The sequence below is a fragment of the Lepisma saccharinum genome, chromosome 4 (genome assembly GCF_977018435.1).
Source record: "Lepisma saccharinum chromosome 4, izLepSacc3.1, whole genome shotgun sequence".
NCBI lineage: Eukaryota > Metazoa > Arthropoda > Insecta > Zygentoma > Lepismatidae > Lepisma > Lepisma saccharinum.
Window position 1 is genome coordinate 10269817 of NC_139232.1, and position 20037 is coordinate 10289853.

General features: G+C 38.6%; 1 protein-coding gene across 8 annotated transcripts in view; it reads left to right on the plus strand.

The window, feature by feature from the left end:
- Window positions 1-20037, plus strand: part of Liprin-gamma (liprin protein kazrin) — a 664640-nt gene that overhangs the window by 415638 nt on the left and 228965 nt on the right. For 2 of the 8 annotated variants that reach the window (XM_083120282.1, XM_083120284.1), the window contains exon 1: window positions 8121-8651. The exons of 3 other annotated variants lie outside the window; for them this stretch is intronic. The gene's annotated coding sequence lies outside the window, so the exon portion shown is untranslated. Of the gene's footprint in view, window positions 1-8118; window positions 8652-20037 lie in introns of those variants that run through there. 3 more of the 8 variants (XM_083120287.1, XM_083120285.1, XM_083120286.1) reach the window with 3 other exon arrangements.

Here is a 20037-nt window from a genome sequence, read left to right on the forward strand (position 1 = left end):
TCGCATATGATAACTTAAGACACTGCGATATTCAATACAAAGATAATATGAAATGTTCTGGTCTTGTATACAAGAGCATTATTTTGTAATAATTCGGTTTTATAGCCACTTTTATTACTCATTTTTCTTGCGGTTAACATTGGGACATCAAGTCCTTTCCTACATTCTGGCACGTCCACGTGTATCCTAGACTGCACTAGCGAGTCTCTGGCGTCTGGACTCAAAAGTCAGTGTAATCCTCTGTTGGGTTTGTGTTATATCGTCCCATAGGTAGGGACGTGAAGTTTCCATTTTAACGATGACAACGAAAAGTTGAGGAAAACAAAATAAAGTGTTTAAAATGTATTTGGGGAAGTAAACGAGGCAAGTTTTCGGTGTTTCGAAATCGCGAAATAATGCGAATTGCGCCATTTTTCATAATAACACCGAATTTTGGACTTTAACGCGAAAAACGCCGCGAAATATGCATTATAAACTGGGGACAACACTTCTTCTATTAAAAAAGAACTACCTGAAGCGCCATTAGATCTGTTATTTGTAGTCTAGCTGGTGAGAGTTTTATTCAAAAGAGATTTCGCAGGAACAGAAAAATTTTAAGGGAGAAACATCTGTGATGTTTCTGGGTGTGTGTGTGTGTGTGTGTGTGTACACAAAACTGTATTTTGAGGTCGCAGAGGGATTTTTTGGCATTGTTATGGAAATATGATGTGCATGATTGTGTTCAAAGATTTGGGTGTTATCATTCAATAAACATTTCATATTTAGTGGCTGATGAGATGAAATAGTTTTCCAAATGGAAGAAATTTGGTCATTTCTCACAAAGGTAAGCCATAATTGTTTTGTCATTAAAACTAAAATTTGTGTCAGTTTTCAAGAACTAAAACAATGTGAAAATCCTAAGCATAAGAGGAACAGTAAAAATGCTTGTAAAAATAACACCAATTTTAAATTAATAATATCGAATTTTGCTTTAAACAGCGAAAAATTACACCGAATTGCAGTAAAAAATAACATCGAAATTTAGGGAAAAATAAAACTAAAACTTCACGTCCCTACCCATAGGGTGTTGGCGAAACTGACTGAGATTTTCTGTTGTTTTCATTCAAGTCTCACTGAACCAATTAATGAAAATATGTTATGTTTATGTTATGTTAAGCATGTGTAAAGATTCTAAACAGTAATGATCCAACATGTATATAATGTATGTAATATGTGTTATTAAGAGAATAAACATAATAATTATCTGCTGTAAAATTGCATCTTTTGACTCGAGTGCTTTTTCCCGAATAGCCTAGACACGTTTGTGATTGTCCCTTCATCCATTTCATCTGTCACCATTCATCCTCATCTTCGCTATTGGCCGAAAGTGGAAGAAAAGTAGGGAGATCATAATATTTTGACCCAAAAACGGGACATCCCAAGGAAATCAGTTTATCCCCGTTTTTTCCTGAAAAATCTGTTAGGCCTTTCCTAAAAGTATTGTTATTAATAACGTATTGTCATTATTTACTAAAGTATGGATGACATAAATGATACATCATAAACAATAAATGAAATATGATTTCCCAATGTCAAAAGTTATTAATTATTATAATCGAGGTATGACTTACATAGCGTTTCTCGTCCTTTCTGATCAGCCTTTATGCTGAACTTGAGTAATGCCAGAAGTATTTAGCAGAAGAACTCATTTTCTTGAGAGCAGCTTTATTCCTCAACAATCGTTCATTAATCTCCCCGTAAACCTTACCACACATATTAGACACACAACTCTAGATTTTATTTTGAGTGTGTGTCAAGACAGAAGAAATTTATATTCTTGTTGCAACTTCGTAAAGAAACTGCATGATTATTTACTGCTCTACAAGTAACGGAGCACATAAAAGAACATACATGTTTAGCATGAAATGTCTCTAATTTTGACTTGGTTTTCAAGATAACTCCCAGACTGTTATAAAACGGGACAAATAGTGGCTTTTTAATAATATGGACGGGACGACCGAGACACGCCTCTGAAAAGGGACTGTCCCGGTCAAAAAGGGACGTATGGTGGTCACCTTAAAGAAAAGCGACGTAAAATAAATCAAATCAATCAATCAATCTACATTCTGTCAGGGCGAGTAGTTAGTTATATTCTTTGCTCTGAGTATGTTTTAGATTCGAACTGAAAGTTAGATCCAGTCACAATGTTTAAAGTGCACTAAAGCAAATGTTTAATCTGGCACATTGAAATAAAATCAAAACATCTTACCCTTTCCAACTGTTCTTAATTAAGCGACGTTTTAACATACAGTGAGAGCCGAGGAGACCCAGTCGGTAGGGTGTCTGATAGCTATACGACAGACCCAGATTCGATTCAGCTGAGTAATTTTCCAGCAGTGCCCCTGCATTGAGCAGCTCTGGGGTTCACCCAACCTCTAATAAAAGCGTGCACAAGGGTTACCGTGAAGGGGCCGTGAGCATGGTCCTGAACACACCACTTCCTAAAATGTCCGAGATTTTGAATGTGTGGGGGCCCGACCCCCCCCCCCCCTCGTCCGCACATGCGTTCATGGCATGTTGCAGTGTGCAAGGGGAGCTTCATTCTTTTAAAAAATAAGATGGTCATGATGATGATGATGGGTTTCCTGCATGGATATCAAAGAACTTACTGTAACCCTACAAGGGTCCAATCGGCTTCATGAGTTTTGTTTGTTTCGTAATGCTATTCAGGTTTCAAATAAACTTACAGAGGTTCCAAGGAATGATAAAAAATGTATACACTACAGACTGATCAAATTTAGTATGCCCTTAAATCATGTGCAATGTCATGCTCTAGAAAATAATTTACAGTATTCTGCTAAGTTTATTAATTTTATCAAGTTTGCTTCGTACATTTAAAAGGAAATAATCTATAATGTGCAAACATTTTGTTATTTTCTGAAATTCATTAACTACGTGAAAGTTAAAATCAATAACGTGTAACGAACCTGAGAGTTTAAGGTTTTATATTTGTAAGAAGTTAAGATTTTTAAAATGTTGGTTACTTCAAATAATGTGCAAGTTGTCACAGACAACTATATTTACATTGATACAGTTGTGGTTGGAACTTGTATATATGTGTATAAATATGTCATAATCTGTTCGTGTTGACGTCACTTTCTCATCTCGGCAGAGGAAGTGAACCGACCTGAATGTTTTTCACCTGACGACACACTCAGTTAGAAAAAAGGTGAAGGTGAAAAATGAACAGAAACGTCGTAACGGTTAATGGAATGCCCGAATAGTGTAATTGGTAATTATTTTCGTTTCTTTCTGACGACTGGTGTACGTACAACCGGGGGACGTTGCAAACTACAAAATCTGATCACATTTTGAAGTTTTTTGCTGGTTATTACTTTAGAAAATTTAATTACGTATGCATTTGTAATTGATAAATGATCAGTTACAGTGTGGGAAACTATTTTTTCATGATTATTTTGTACGTGTATGTGGCTCATTTTATAAGATGAAATACTTTTTAGTGCAGTTCATATTTTTTTCACTCTAAAATGTTCATACTTATTTATATCAAGTGTAATTTTTTTTCTGAAAAGAATGTTGGATGAACCAGGTAGATCGCTGGATTGGTGATCTCGGGTGTGAATTATTACAATTTCACTGCATAAAGCAGTTCTTGGGCCCACACTCTAATCAGCGGTTACCTGGGTACTACATAGGGGGGTAAAGACTTTCGGAGCGTGATATAATCCGCGTCACCTCCACTATCACCGAGATAGAGAATGTGTGGGGCCCAACCTCCACCCCCCTGTGCTTTCATTGTGTGGACTGGTGCAATACACATGGAGTAACTTTTAGATCCTTACCTGCAGTAACCTACAATTCAAGTGAATGGACCTCGTTAACAGAAAACAGCAATATGTATTCTTTGCATTTATAAGTGGATCTTTCGGTTTCTGAACTTCAATGTTATTAAATAGCTTAAAGATTATTTGAACATTTTGGCCCTTTAACTTATTGCTGAGTTAATTGGCATGTGGGTGAATATTTATCAAACTTATGCTGTCTCTTTAAATATAATGGTTTTAGTTTGAAATTCGTTTAAGAATGTAGCAGCAACTTACATTACACACAAATACGTACATATTTGCTTTGATTTTAAAATTTTGGGTGCGTCAGCACTTAGGCTATTTTGCACCCGTCACGTTATACGGGGTCCAGCCCCTTACCTGAACTAAAATGTAACTAATAATATATATGTAACGTTGGAAGATTAAAATAGTCTGACCTAGGTTAACAGAACTAAAATAAACAATACTCTAATGTCGTGTTGTAACTAAAATATTAAAATATTCTGACTTCGGTTAAAAGCTGAGGCTGTAAAGAGGCACTCAGCACACATAAGGACAAGACACAGGACGACACACAGAATTATACTGGCCATGGCCAGTCGCCAGAGCCTCGTTCGTCAGCAAAATGCAGTTCAGGGTGTACTACGTTTAAGTGAGGTTGATAATTGGGTGTACTACGTGGAAGTACATCCCTTACACCCATAGATTCTACTTATTAAACATAAAAATAGAAATGCAGTAAACATTTTTTTTAGCCCACTGTTACATATAAATACTTAAAAAGACTTACCTTGCTAACCTATGGGAACTCTGTTATATACGAAGATTTATATCTAGCCCTATATTGACACGCAAACAGAAAGAGATAAAGGCTCATTACAAAGAAGATAATAATCCATGCAACAGAAAACAATAACGCCAATAAAATACATTGTTGTTAGTGTCGTTCTAGGAGCTTAGGGGTTCACGAATTGTTGTCAGGTGTGAGTAAAATTGCAGATTGCAATATGTACGCTGCCCACTGTTGTATAACAAGTATATATAGGGTGTTTTTTTAGAGTGATAGAACTTTGAATTGAAATAAAACACATAAAAAATTAAGTTTGAAGCCAATTGTGTTTTTATTTGAAAAATAACTTTCTGACATTTACTTTCTGAAAATAATTTCCGGCATATGTCCACCATGACTAGCTGTGATGAACCGGATTCGATCAGTCCAATTTTGAACCACTTTTTCAAGTAATTGGGGACGTATGTCTTTAATAACACGAGTTATGTTGGCTTCCAAAGCGTCAATTGTTACTGGTTTATCAGCATAAACCAGAGACTTTATATACCCCCAAGAAAATAATCCAGTGGCGTTAGGTCACATGATCTTGGAAGCCAATTCACTGACAGCACCGATATTTCCGAAGTGCTCTATACGTCTGGCGAACAGAACATTGATTTTGGAAATATATTTCCACAATTTGTAAACGTTGTTGCGGCGTCAGTCTTTCCATGATCATTTGCCAATGCTCACTGATATGAAATGACAAAACAACATGTCATCAAAACAAAACAAATGACAGCTATCCATATCGAAAGTTCTATCACTCTTAAAAAAACACCCTTTATATCATTACACAAGTTATTTAATACAACTTCCTGACCTTTTCTAATTTTCCCCGGTTCTTGCGCGGAACTTTCTACTTTGATCATTCATTTTGTAGTCGATACGATTGGAATAATTTTATCTCTCTTGGTAAGTTGTTTAATTGTCACTGGGCTCTGGTCTGATGGATACTAATACTCTCTCTCTCTATCTCACACACACACACACACCACAGTCACACACTTGTTTCCTCTCTCTCACACACACACTTACTCTGTTTGTCCATTTTCTTCTTTCTCCTCTCTTTCACTTTGATTCTCTATCGTCTATCCTTTCTATTATTTTTCTTCCTCTGTTTGTACTTTTCTCTCTTTTTCTTTCTTCTTTCGCAGTTTATCTTTCTTCCTGTATTTTTCTCTTTTTCGATTCCGTCTATTTCTTGTTACTTTTTTTGTTATATTTATCATTTTTTCGTTATTCTTTCTGCATCTTTCTTCTTTTGGCTTGCGAGTTGAGTGGTCGACTTTCGATCTCGCCACCGAAGTTCGCTTGTTCAAATTCCGGCCTGTGCATGGGTGTTCTTTATTAATGTCCCTTCATCAGTGCTTCCTATATGCCGAATGCCTTACCGACGAGGAATGCTGAATATGATGCTGACGCCGTTATATTTCGGACGCGCGACCTCATGAAACCTAATCTGGAAACCAGACTGGGTATCGTATCAATCCATAAGTTTATATTTTATTTAAAGCCTCTCTGATGCTTCATGTTGACCAGGGCATTGACTTGTTTATCTCAGTTGTCTCAACCTCTGAGGTATGTAAATAATGCACAGTGTTGTGCTATGCAAACCTCCTGAGGTATTCAGGATATAGGAAGTTCCATCAGCCTATGGAGTCAGCGGTTTGCATAGTGGCAGTTAAAATCACTATTCTGCATGGAGGAAGAGCTTCATGACCTAGTGATATAGAGGGGAGACAAGCTGAGAGGGGACTGACTTTTAATTTGGATTGAGGAGAGAGAAGAGCTTAGGAAAGGATTGGAGGAAAAAGGGAGGCGAGGCGCTGGTCAACCTGCAACGAAGCCTACAGAGGACTTAGTTTATTTGTATTCTTCGAAATTATCTAAATTCTTCAGATAGACAGGTAATTATCCTAACCCAGCCATGATTCAGGTTCAAAGGTTCATAAAACCCAATGAGTGACCATTGTCTTTTCTAGTTGTTAGTTTTGCTAGTTAGGGGTTTAGTTTTTGTTGTGCCTTTCGCACTGCCAAGCGTTAACACGTCATGTTAATGACGAATGCAACATCATCATCGAGGATGAAGGATGAATAAGTTACATCACCCATTGATTAATTGTGAAAGTGACTGGTTTTGATCCCATCATTCTGTAGAATGACACGGTATTAGCGTCCGTGCAGACTAATCAAAGCCAACCCTCCAGAGAAGTTTCTATAAAATCACCCATATCTAAACCCTCGACCACACAACCATATCATCTTTAACCACTCAAACCATTAACTGTTCTGGATTTCAGAATGATTGTCATACCTATATATAACATAACAAGAATAACAACAGTTACATAACTAAAACTAACCACAAACTAACATAAAAAATCAACATCACACTACATTACTAATAGATTAACTAATTACCAAATAAATTAAAATCCTTAAATAAATTTTTGAAAAAAAAAATACTTTGCCAAAGACCTGTTCTGGTCACCAGAATGGGTCAATACAATAATATAAACTTGAAGATCCCATTGTACGTATGTATAGAATACTATACTTTTTCTTACTTTTATTCTTTATCTTGTTAGTTAGATTGTCCCTTCATCAGTCTCAGCTTTTATTCTACTCTCTCACCCCTCCCTGTGTATGTGTGTATGTAAGTGTGAGGTGGACTATTGGCGCATCCAATGTCGACACTCGTCATTGTTGGTTTCTTTCAGGACAATTACTTAAATGTGAAACATAATACCCAGGTTCGAATCCCGGCCTTAGTATGCGTGTTCTTTTCGTCAATTCCACCACTCTTCCTCATCGTCGCCAATAGACAGAGAAGTGGCAGAAAAGCGAGGCTAAATAGCAAGAATCATAGTATTTTTTATTTCGTTTATGGTGTCTGTGTGGTGGGAAGAAATGAACTAAGGAAGTAACTGGTTTTTCCTGTTTAGCCTAAAGGAACAATGTATCGTAATGGAGTTTTCACGCCTTGGACATAATAGTAATCACATATTGTTTACATGAACGCCAAGCAAGAACTCGAATGATAAACGCAACACATACTTCTTTGCGCTCGCAGACAATTGGTCAGGCACGATTTGGACATCTTTTGTCGGAAGGCTTACCTTTGTACCAAATGAACACACCTTCCCTTCCCAAATTTGGTTCGAGATAATGGAACCAACGTGAAAGAGCTCTGTTCTCGCAGGTACCCAGCATGCCCCGCGGTGCATGAGGATGGACAATGGGAGAGGTGAAAAGGAGGGGGGGGGGTCTTCGAAATTCCATCGTCTTCCCTGGAACCAGTCCGCCCTTCTCTCGTACCTGATGTGCACCTGTGGAGGGGAAGCAACAACAAGGTGCTTCTTAATGGCCTGCGAGACGGTGGGGAAGGGGTTGTAGTTTTCGAGTGGGAGAACAGAGGAGGGGGAGTCATTTGGGCTCGATTCGGTCCGGCCAGGTTCGAGAGCAAAAAGGCTCGTCACGGCTGAGCACGCTTCGGCTGCAAAACAAGAAAGACTCGTAGCACGGCCGTGAACTGAAAGCGTGGTTTGCGTTTGATCAGTCGTGTTGTGACGTGTTCCGTGCGAGCGCGTTGGATTTTTCAGTCTCTCGTCGCTTTTGCAAGCGCACGCGTGTGTGTGTGTTGTGCCGGTGTGTGCTGTTTTTACAACTCCAGCTGGTCTCCAACCTTTTTTTTTTATCGTGACAAAATCGCCCACTCGGTTGGTCTTCACTGTGCTTTTTTTATGCACGCTGTTTTCGTGCGAGAAGTGTAGAAAAGTGTGTGTGTGTGCTCAAGTTAATAGAGGAAAGTGTCAAATGTTTACAGTTGTGGAGTTTCTCTGTTTCTCGTCATTGAGTGTAGAACCAGTGTAATAGTGGATCAAATTTTCATCCGTGACTGCGTACCTCACAGCAACAGTGTATGTCAAATTGGGCAACATAAGAGTAACGAAGCAAATGCAGAACATGAGCTTTATACGTCAATGTCAAAGGTGAGCTCAACAACTGATTTCTTAGGAATGCTTGATTTAAATGACTGAAGAAAATCCCTAATGCACATATAGCAAGGGTAAACCCATCATCCCCCTCTTTACAGCTAATTATGATGCAGAAGGAGAGATGGATTATACATTTTTTTAGAATATAGAATAGACTTTACTTAATCTAGTAACCTTCCAATCAAATGAACCCGCAGTAGGACCGCATTTTAATGATTGCAACCAGTAATGCAGAAATCTGAGCCAGAAACTAATCTAAGAAACTGAAAGTTAAAATATACAAAATAGTAATTTTGCCTGTAGTATTATATTGATGCGAAACTTGGTCCCTTACATTGAAATAACAACATAAATTGAGAGTATTTGAAAATAAGAGCCTTAGGAAAATATTTGGACATAAAAGGGATGAGGAGACAGGTGAGTGGAGAAGGTTACACAATTTAGAACTACATAATTTGTATTCATGTCCAGATATTATTAGAATGATTAATCAAGAAGACTTAGGTGGGCAGGCCATGTAACACAGATGGGAGAGGAAAGAAGAGTTTACAGGATTCTTGTTGGGAAACCTGATGGTAAGAGACCTGTAGGAAGGCCAAGACGAAGATGGAGGGATAACGTTGAGATGGTCCTAAAGGAAATCTGCAGGGATGGAAAAGAGTATATAGATCTTGCTCAGGATAGGGACAGTTGGAAGGCCTGTGTTGCTGCAGCCATGAAGCTTCGGGTTTAAGAAGGCTAGAGAGTTAGTTAGTTTTAATGCAGCAACGTTTTTTATTTTGGTGGTACAAAGTTCAAGACACACACACATATTATTAATATATATATATATATATATATATGGATTTGTGTGCATCTCTATGAGAATAAATGATATAAAGATGGGCAATTCAGTTTCAGAACAGGTTACAAAGCACGGTTTTTAAGTAAAATTTCCATAACCTTTGACGCCTATAAGAAAAGCAGTACTCGGAAAATAATTTAGTTCTATGGATATTTTCAACATAGTTAATATTTTTTTTAAAAAAATTACAATTGATGAACATATAGGCTCTAGGTTTCATTCCATCATTTACCACTCAGTTTAAAATGTAGAAGATGCATTTTTTTTTTTGTTTTTTACTACAGGTGTAAGCTTCAAATAGTATTGTACGAGTAGATAGTCTGTATGCTGAGAATGAATTCAATCTTCTTACACTAGTTCTCATATTAGGTCATACATAGTAATATTTGTGACAACTGATAAGAATCACGTTTTGCAGACAATAAGAATAAAAGTACTTTCGAGAATCCATAAAACTACATTATGGTACTAATTACCTCACTTGATCTGTGCCATCTGAAAACTTTATAGGGAAGTGAAAACAGTTTAAACTGGTATTACTACTAGAAATATTCTAGTCTGGAATAACTCCCTAACTAATAATAATTTCAACAGAGTAGTATTCTTTTCCCTTGCACACAATTTGGTTGAATGTTGGGAATTGTTTCGCTAACAAAGTACCGAACGGAATTGCACAATAAGTGTCGCAGAATTATGCTGAAGTCTGTGTTTTAGGGATTTTCTTCAATTTGGTATAAAATTAAATCAATTTGTATATATGAAAATCTAAATAATTTCCTCTAGCTATATACGAAACTAGAAGTTAGTTTTGGCATTTTTTTTTATTGCTTTGTAATTTAAGTTAACATTGTTAATGAAGAAGTATCGGAAATTTCGAAGGTTAAAGGTTAGTCGGACAATGAACTTAATGTTTCTTACTTTTTTTAGCGTAAATGACTATACCGTAAATACAACTACGAGATTCACAACATAATTTTGTTAATTTTGCACTGCACTGCAAAATCTCGTCAAAATACAGTGTTTTAATGTATGTGAATTCATTTTCACGAAATAATGTGGACTTTAGCTATCTCTGAAAATAGTTTTATGTTAACTTAGTATGGCATTAGTATTATTTCGAAGGCACAATTACGATACAATCATGGAATATGTGCTCAGCAAAGAAACACAAATTGGCAATTGTTGGAAAAAAAGCCCCTCTAAATAAGATAGATATAGGCTAATCTAAAGTATGTCACTGGTGTTGTGAACAAATGTTCCTATTTGAATGCTTCTGCAGATGAAATTTCAAATAAAACCTTTTTCGGCCGTTTTATCTGCAATATTAACAGGTGCAATTACTAAACTCAAAGGAGAGGAGGTTTTATTCAGTGGCGTGCCCAGGATTTTCGAAAGGGAGGGGGGTTACGTACATTTTTCTTTTAGTAGTCCGTCCTCATTTTGCCACATTTTCAGACTTCGACGTTCTTTTGTTTATATATATACTTTATATATATTATAGAGAAATACTGGTACAAAGAGGGAGAGTTATGACCCACCCAACCCTCCTTTGGGCACGCCACTGGTTGTAGTTACCGTTACTTCGCCTCAAAAAGTAACGCATTACTGTTATTTTGCCTGTTAGTATAGCAACGAGGAAATTATAAAAGCAGACTTAATTCAGGTAATGCAAGTTTTATCTTCTCGATTAATTTGAAAGAACTAAAAGATTTTTAAAAGAATCTTGTGGCATTTTTTATAGAAGACAGCACTTTACACGGAAGCATTTCACGTAACATTCCGGTTCGCGTTTGCTATTGTACTGCGAAGCGTGCAGAGATCGTTAGACAGTGTATACAACACGAAAGGCATGCGAGTTACGCGGTTTCAATTTAATAACTAATAAATTGATAGAGAGATGTCATTTAAAATAGGAAATGGCCTTTTGACGAGTTATCTTGTAAACAAACTGAAACTAGACACATTTTTTGTAGCATAAGTTATCATTAATATTGAGATTTCTGTCTATGGCAGTGTGTGTTGTTTGATTGAAACAACTAATGTGTTCCACCATACACATTAAGTATGTTTTTGCCGGCCCCCGTGGCGGAGTGGTTACCACATCGCGCTACGACGCCCGGAGTCCCGAGTTCGAATCCTGGTCTGGGCATGGATGTTTGCGAATGTCCATTCATCATATCATCACTCATCCCCATTTTCGCAAATTAGCCGAAAGGGCACAAAAGGCGAAGTAAAATAAAGCAAATCAATCCAATAAAGTATGTTTCTAAGCCGTACCATTGAATTGTACTGCTACCCTTTTTCGTGTATGCCACACGTTAGGAACGCCACTTAATTATGGCACCTGTCTTTTAGTGTCACTCTGTATACCACGGCTAATCTCTAGGGTTATGGGTTATTTACACTTGGAATGTGAATCAAACAGCGGAGATTCTGTTAAGTTTTCGTAGAGCTCGAACTGTGCTTGACAACTCATACATAAAAAAATGCATTTCCCACAATGTTTTTTGTTGAGTTCGCCCTTCTTATCTGCAACGCCTCATATATACAATGTAAGAGAATTATGTCGATCATTGAGTTTTCTTTATTTCTTTATGTTTTTTATCCTTTATTTACAACCATTTAATCACGACTCATTCCCTTTTATTTGTTTTATTTGATTTTAATCACTTTCTAGTTCCTCCTAATTCATTAATAATTTACTTTCAGTTTTTCCGCTTGTGCTGCCATCTATTGTTTATCATTGGCTTCTCTCATTCCGGCACGTAACAGTACACCGTTTCGTAGGAAACGTTTTTCAATCTTGATTGATTAGTTATCGGCTTTTAAACATGTGAAGTGATACATTTGTCACCTAGAGCTAGTTTCTGATTGGTTACGCTACCCGAAATGCCATTTTCATTAGCATTTTTGCTAGTATTTCAAAAATCTTGTAGCATTTTTTATAGCAGAGAAAACTTTACACGAAAGCATTTTTTGCAACATTCCTGTTAGCGATTGCGATGCGAAGCGTTCATAGAACGGTAGATAATATACACAGCACGAAAGGCATACAACTAATTTATTCTTCCATCCGTGTAGTGTATAGTGTAGGTATACGCTGTGAGTACAAAGTATGTATTTAGTCAGCGCCATGGATTTATACTTAATACCTTTTTATATGAAACTTTATTCCTCTTGGTTCAATAGTAATGTGCTTTTAAAATGTGAAGTGATACATTGTTTACAAGTCTCTCAACCGCCATTACATCTGCACTCGTGACGTAGAGGTCGCTTCTGATTGGTTATGCTACGGAAATAGGACCGATCCTATCCTTGAGAAATGCCATGAAATATGCCATGGCATCTGAAATGCCACAAGACTTTGTACTTTACACGGTAGCTTCTTGGTCATGGCATAAATGTTAAGGGAAATGCTTTCGTCTTTAGCGGGCCTTTGAAATATGCCATGGATTATGCTATGCCATCAAAATGCTTTAAGATTTTTTCACTTTACACCGTAGAATTCGATGGTAAAATTCTTTCGTCTAAAGCGCGCCTTCAGGTCGGCCACAACCGTCGCTGCGACCTGTGGTAATTTCCCGTGCTCTTTCTCGTTACACTATACGTTCCTTTCTCTCGTAAGTCGCATTTCAGATCGCAAAAGCAGCGCGAACCAAGAGTCAAAGGTTAATGGACGCGCATCTAAAATGAATCTGATGAATATTAAGCAATGCTCAATAGGAAATAACCCGTAAGTTGTCAGAATCGCTGACATGAGAAATGAGACGGCAATTCCGCCTTGCAGTGCGTTGTCATCGTGTTTCCGTTCGTCCACTTGGCGCCAGGCCAAGGAACAAAATAACGGACTGTGACGTATAAATTGAATTTCCAAGTCTTCTGTGGCAAATATTGGACAATGTGTTCCACGAGGGAGATTTGATTCCAGTTTCCATGGTGTTCGTTTTATACATGACCATGATGCATTTCACAGCCACAGGTTGAGAGAGTAGGGTAAGGTCAGATCCAGATACATGATATTGAGTTCCGAGTATAGCTTAAGTCTTCATTGGAACGCCAGTCCGGTATCTCTGACACGGCTCGAGAGGAAGCCAAACGGACGCCTATCTGGTTTCGAGCCAGCACTTTTATTTTTCTGAAAAGTGCTTTTGTCTCTTTTACCTGCAGTGTTTAGACACTCACTGCGTTATACTCCCAAGTTATCCACATTGTACTCGTATTAAAAAAATAGCACAACACAATAACACAACCTAGCAAAGATAACGCAACCGTAACCTCACGTTAAGAAATCTCGAATGAAACTGACTTGGCAACATCCCATTTACTCCACGTAGACTTGGCAAGTACTGTCAGTTCTTGAGCGGACGCTATTGGTGGGAAAGGTTTGAGGGGAGGATACACTGGGCTCCACGTGGACTTGACAATGGTTGTCAGACGGGAAACTTCTGTTTCGGAACTTTCTTTGAAATAAAGTGGCGTTCCGATGAGGACTGAAACTATACTGAAATTTTGGTTCTGGTCCGGGTATTCGGTTCTCACCAAATCCGGATATTTTCGAAAGCAGGTAATTCGGATCTGAAAAATGTTGAACATCTCCCTAGTTGAAATATTTGTACAAATAGAAAAGAAGACCTCTTTTCATTTGTTCTACCATGTAGAATTCTCACAATAATAATGGAAATTATCTAAAATACTGGCTTGCTAACAGATCTAATTGAAACGAAGTATTAAGTCATCTTTCGAAATGATGTAATCCGTGAACTTCAATTGTCCTTTCTTTGACAGTCCTCACGCAGTGGCGTGCCCAAAGGGGGGAGGTCATAACCCTCCCCCCTTGGCCAAGTTCTCCTAGAAAAAAGAACGTCAAATGTAGGAAAAAGTAGCAAAATTAGGACTGGCGGCTAAAAAGAAGTATAGAAATCCTAGACACACCACTATCCTCAGAAAGTAAAGCAACCAATAAGCCAACCAACCTTTGGTCAAATATGAACTCTGAACTTGCATGCGCTTAGATTTGTATTTGGATATTTCTTATTTTACGTCGCTTTTCAACTTTTTAGACCAATCGTGATGCAACACCAAGAAGAAACTTGTCCAGGCCAGTACTCGAATCCCAATCTACGACGGTGAGTCTTTCACAGACTATTTACTGCGACGTTAGCAATCAAGTGTATAAAATCTACACATACATACTGTGCTATTAGAAGAAACTAAAGGCACACCCAAGACGGAAATTATATTCATTGTCAAGAAGCCATTATAGCTACAATTTGAAATAGTCCTCCTATTTGCAAATCTTTTCTGCACGGCGTACTTTCGAATATCCGTGTGCAAACTTTTCCTTAGATATTCAGATTGCATGAAATTTGGGGATAGGCAGGGTAGATGCGTGGGGTTAGTAAAAATATACATGACCTAACCTAACCAATGAGGTTACTTGAACGTCAAGAGCAACGTATTCGCCAACCCCCGCCACCGACATTCAAAATGTTTTTATATACACACTATTATATGGTAATAATGATGTCATATTTACAGTTAAAGTATTTCTGGGCAACCTCCATTTCGGAGAGGTTAGCACGTCGCGCTACGGTGCCAGGAGTTCCGGATTCGAATCCCGATCTGGGCATGGGTGGTCTTTGTATGTGTTCCTTCATCAGTTTCATCATGTCATCACTCATCATTGTCGCGATTAGCCGAAAGGGGAAGAAAAGCAACGTAGAATAACATAATTCGATCAATCATGTTTTCACTACAAACTGGAGGACAGCCGCTTTTCTGAATAGTAGATCACTGATCTCTTTACGCATTCGTATTAGCGTTTAGCATGACTAAAGGGTCGTTAGGAAGTAGTGTAACGCTGCTGCACAGCAAATATGGTGCTTATTTAACAGTAGGCCTAATATGCTTTTATTTGTTTAATTTTCTGCCAAATGACAAATCAAGACTAGCAATTACTTTGACACAACAAGATAATTGGTAAGTGATTAGTGCCGAGTGATCAAACAGCGGCGAATTAAGTTCCGTGTAGGTATTTTCTTTTTTAGCTGAAACAAGGTACAGCGGCTTACCGTAAAGAGACGGAAATTGCCTCAGGGCGCCCCTAATAAGTCTCTAACTTGCTGTGTTTACATTGTCACGTCCCTCACGACAGTTTACGTGTCTTGTCTTTCCGCTCCTCCCCCCTACGCGCGCCTTATTTGATACACAAGGTGCGATCATCCACGCCATGCGCTTGTTCCCTACCTTTGAGCCCTTGTCGGCAGCGTTTCAAGTCTGAGAACTCAAAGGAAGAAGGGATTGCAATGTTTTCTATTACCTCTCCAGGGGGATAAATTGAGTTCCCATTTGGATAACACCAAGTCTGGTGCTCTTGCCAATGGACATGTTGCTGCATGAAGGCTTAATTTCGATGGTCGTTGGGTTGAACTGTAGAAGGTTAGAATATTAGTGAAATGTTAAGCGGTGGCCTGTATTCCTCTTCACTTGGAAATTCTGGAAAAGTCAGTGAGGTCGTAGGAGTGAAATGGTAACGGAAAGGTCAGAGACAGAATTTTGAAAATCCGGAAAATGGGAAACTAAAAAGTTAAAATATACAAAAAGTATTTCTTTCTGTAGTATTTTATGGATATAAAACTTGGTCCCTTAGATTAGAAGAGGAACAAAAATTAAGAGGATTTGAAAATGAAATCTGCAAAATTTGTATTCCTGTCCAGATGTTATTAGAATAATTAAATCAAGAAGACTTAGGTGGGCAGGCTATGTGGCACAAATGGGAGAGGAAAGAGTTTACAGGAGTCTTGTTGGGAAGCCTGATGGTAAGAGACCTGTAGGAAGGCCAATACAAAATGGAGGAATGACATTGAGATGGACCTAAAGGAAATCAGTAAGGATGGGAAAGATTGGATTGATCTTGTTTAGGATAGGGACAGATGGAGAGCTTGTGTTGCTGCAGCCATAAACCTTCGGGTTTAAGAAGGCTATAGAGTTTGTTAGTTCTGGAAAATGGAGAAAATGTGTTTTGTGTTAGCGCGGCGCAAGTATTGAAAACTGAAAATACATTTCACGTTTCCCCTCCAAACTGGTTTCTTCTACCTCGCTTTTCTGCCACCTCACAGAGAACACCTATACCCAGATTGGGACTCGAACCAGATACCTCTGCTTTGTGCTAACCGTTCCGCCACGGAGGTCAACATCCCCATGTTTGGAACACTCGCCAACCTCTTATCATTAATATCTGAATTCACTTTCCCTGAACTCTCACGTTAATAAAATAATTTATAGATTGTGCGTTAAAGAAATCCCAGAAAGGCGTAAAGAAAGTGCGCGTGGCTTCAAACAGAACCACGCACTCCACATTTTTTTATTGCCGCCACACGAGACGACGTGATTAAAGCTACTTAATGTGAGAAAGTTGAAACTTGGGTTCTAAAGCCTGCCGCATGAAAATACAAGATCTCCCTGGCTTCCACCATTAAGACAAAATAGGCAGAAGAAGATTGGAAGTCGATGTGGGAACCAAATCGGAGAAGAATGTGGAAATTGTGTTGGCGTTCTCATCTGGTGCGACTAGAATGTCACAAACGGTGTGAAATTTTATCCAGTTGCTTTAGCTAAGCGATTCTTCCCACGGAAGATCAGATTTTCTCAGCTAATCTGGAAAAACTCAAGTCTGTCGGGCGGAAACCTACTCGACATAGTTGAACGGGTCGTGAGCCGTGTTCGTATAGCACGCGCCTTCGCAATGAATTCGAAGATGAGTTCAATTTCCCACTTGATTTTTTGATTTTTCGTAAATTACAAGAGACTAAGCCCCGCGACACGTTAAGTTTGCAACAGGTTTAATGTATTAATCCACACAAGAACGGTGCTAAGAATCTTCCGTACCAGTCTTGCCTCAACCGCAGAGATGTTCATATCGTAGACAGTGAGAATATCGACAGTATTGCAGCGGAACTATTTTCTGCGCGCACGTTTGTGTCTATACATGCGACAAGTTGCTGCAAACTTAACCTGTCGCGGGGCTTAGTTGAATAATTTGATAAAATCTGTTGTTTGGTGGTTTAAACTATCGAAGCAAAGGGAAAAATGCAGTTAGCCTAAGTGCTGATGTATTTTTTTTCTTCTTCATATTTTGACTTCATTTCTTGCTTGCAAATGCATTTTAAGTTCATGAAACAACTGGTAAGGGGAAAAAAATAAACTTCAAAACTGATAAAAAAAATCCCATACAACGGCAAAAATACGGAAAAATTGACCCAAAAACAAAAAATTGCCGGAAAATTCAAAAAGAAAGAAAAAGAAGCAAAATAAAACAATTGTTTTCTGGCTCTGAAGATAAACTTACTACTATCAGGTTTAGCATTATCTTCAAAGCCCAGAAAGGAAAGCTAATTTGTCTTAAACTTCGTAGACCTAGTGATGATGAAATTTATGAAGAGAGACTCACAAAGCCGCGGTAGCTCAGTTGGTAGATCTGGCAAAAGACCCGGGGCAGGTTATCTGGACCAGAAAATTTTCCAGTAATTTCAGTTTCTGCGCGGCTCTCAGGCCCACACAGCCTCTTATCAATGGGTCCCTGGGAGTAGAGGCGACCGGGCGTGATGCTGATCACATCATCGCAACTATAGCAGAGATCAAGAATATGTGGAGCTTTACCTCCACATCACCCCATATGTCTAATTGGCATGTGTGCACATATTTACCTTTACGCTCACAAAACACCCATTTCCAGGCCGGGATTCGAATCCCTGATCCCTGCTGCTTCCCCCAATGACATAGTGGTAATGTCGCCTTGTAATCTAAGGGTCCCGGATGCGTATTTTCAAACCCTATAGTGCTGCAGAACCTCCAGCGATATGTGGCTTCTGATTGACTGTCATTCCGGAAGTTAATGCAGTGTTCCTTCAAGGTAACGCTAGATGGCAGGGTTGAAACTCACAGTGTGGATTTCAAAGATCCGTCCTAACAAAATAAGAAACCCCTTCAAGCTGAGGTTAATTTTTTAGCACATTTTTAAAATTAATACTTTGAAAGAGAGGAAATTGGAATTCTTCTTGAAGTGAATGGATTTCTTATTTAAAGTCGCATAAGTGCTATGTTACGTCCATGGTTGATTATACAGAAATGGAATTATTTAGTATATTCCAAGATATGAAATTTCTCCTTCAATGTAGAATTCATTTCATATAATCATGTTACAATCTCTTTCAGAGGTATCAACATTATTATTTTCGATGGCCTCATATTGATTTTTATAACTAGAAAACGATTCAAATAAAAATTAAGTTTTTTTTCATTCAAATATATACGAGGCGTATTCGGAAAGTAAGTACCGAAAGGGTATAAAAAATAAAGTTAAATAGTTTCGTACCTTTTTTATTTGCATTGCATTCTACAGACCTTAACCTACTTTTCTACGTAGTTTCCACCATTGTTCAAGCATTTGTCGTAGCGTGGCACTAGTTTTTGTATCCCATCATCGTAGAATGTTCCCGCCTGTGACGAGAGCCATCCATGCACTGCTGCTTCGACGTCGTCATCCTCGTCGAAACGCTGACCAGCAAGAAACTTCTTCAGATGAAGAAAGAGATGGTAGTCACTTGGTGCCAAGTCAGGGCTGTTGGCGGATGAGCAGATTGTTCCCAGCCGAATGACGTGATGAAATTTTGAGTTTGTTGGGCCGTATGCGGACGAGCATTGACGTGAAGCAACACAATGCCTTCGCTAAGCATTCCGCGTCGTTTGTTTTGAATTGCACGACGCAGCCGGATTAATGTGTCACAGCAGGCATCTATGTTGATGGTCTGTCCTCTAGGCAAGAAGAAAACAAATCACAGACCGGACTTCACAGTCGGCGAGCCGATTGATTTTCTTGAACATTTCAAACCTTCAGAAAACTACGAAGAAAAGCATGACCTGCTTGCACACGTGCCTGTGGCTAACTAACGGATGAAGGACGTCAGCGAGAACTCACACGGTCGCGACTGCATCGCTACAGCGGCAATATTTGCAAACGGTACTTACTTTACGAATACGCCATATTTCTTAGCATAACTTTTGACAATTTGAATAGAAATTTTATTCCTAAATAATCACGAGTCTGATCTTTCCATACTTATTCTGCAAACAGACAAACAAGAAACGACGGACAAGGAACGTAAACACTTGCGGTGCGCACAGCTAATAAGAGAGCGTTATATACATCTGGTTTTGCAGCATTTTAGGGTTTTTAAATACCCGTCCCGGATACGATATCAGGTGGAGCCATATAGTGGTTTGGAGCTCACTTTAAACAGTATGTCCAGATTCGAATAGCCTTTCTGTGCATGAAGTGGACTTTCAATAACTCTTCAGTCATGTGTGAAATGTGAAAGCACTAAGTACTTCGCCAAATATAATGATATTTCCGAATGTGACAAAATTCAACCCAATACTATACGCACACATTTGGTACACCTGACACTGCAGTGGCTACTGTGTTGCCTTGTAATGAAGGGGCGCAAACGCGGGTCCATTTCCAAGTAGGAAGTGCAG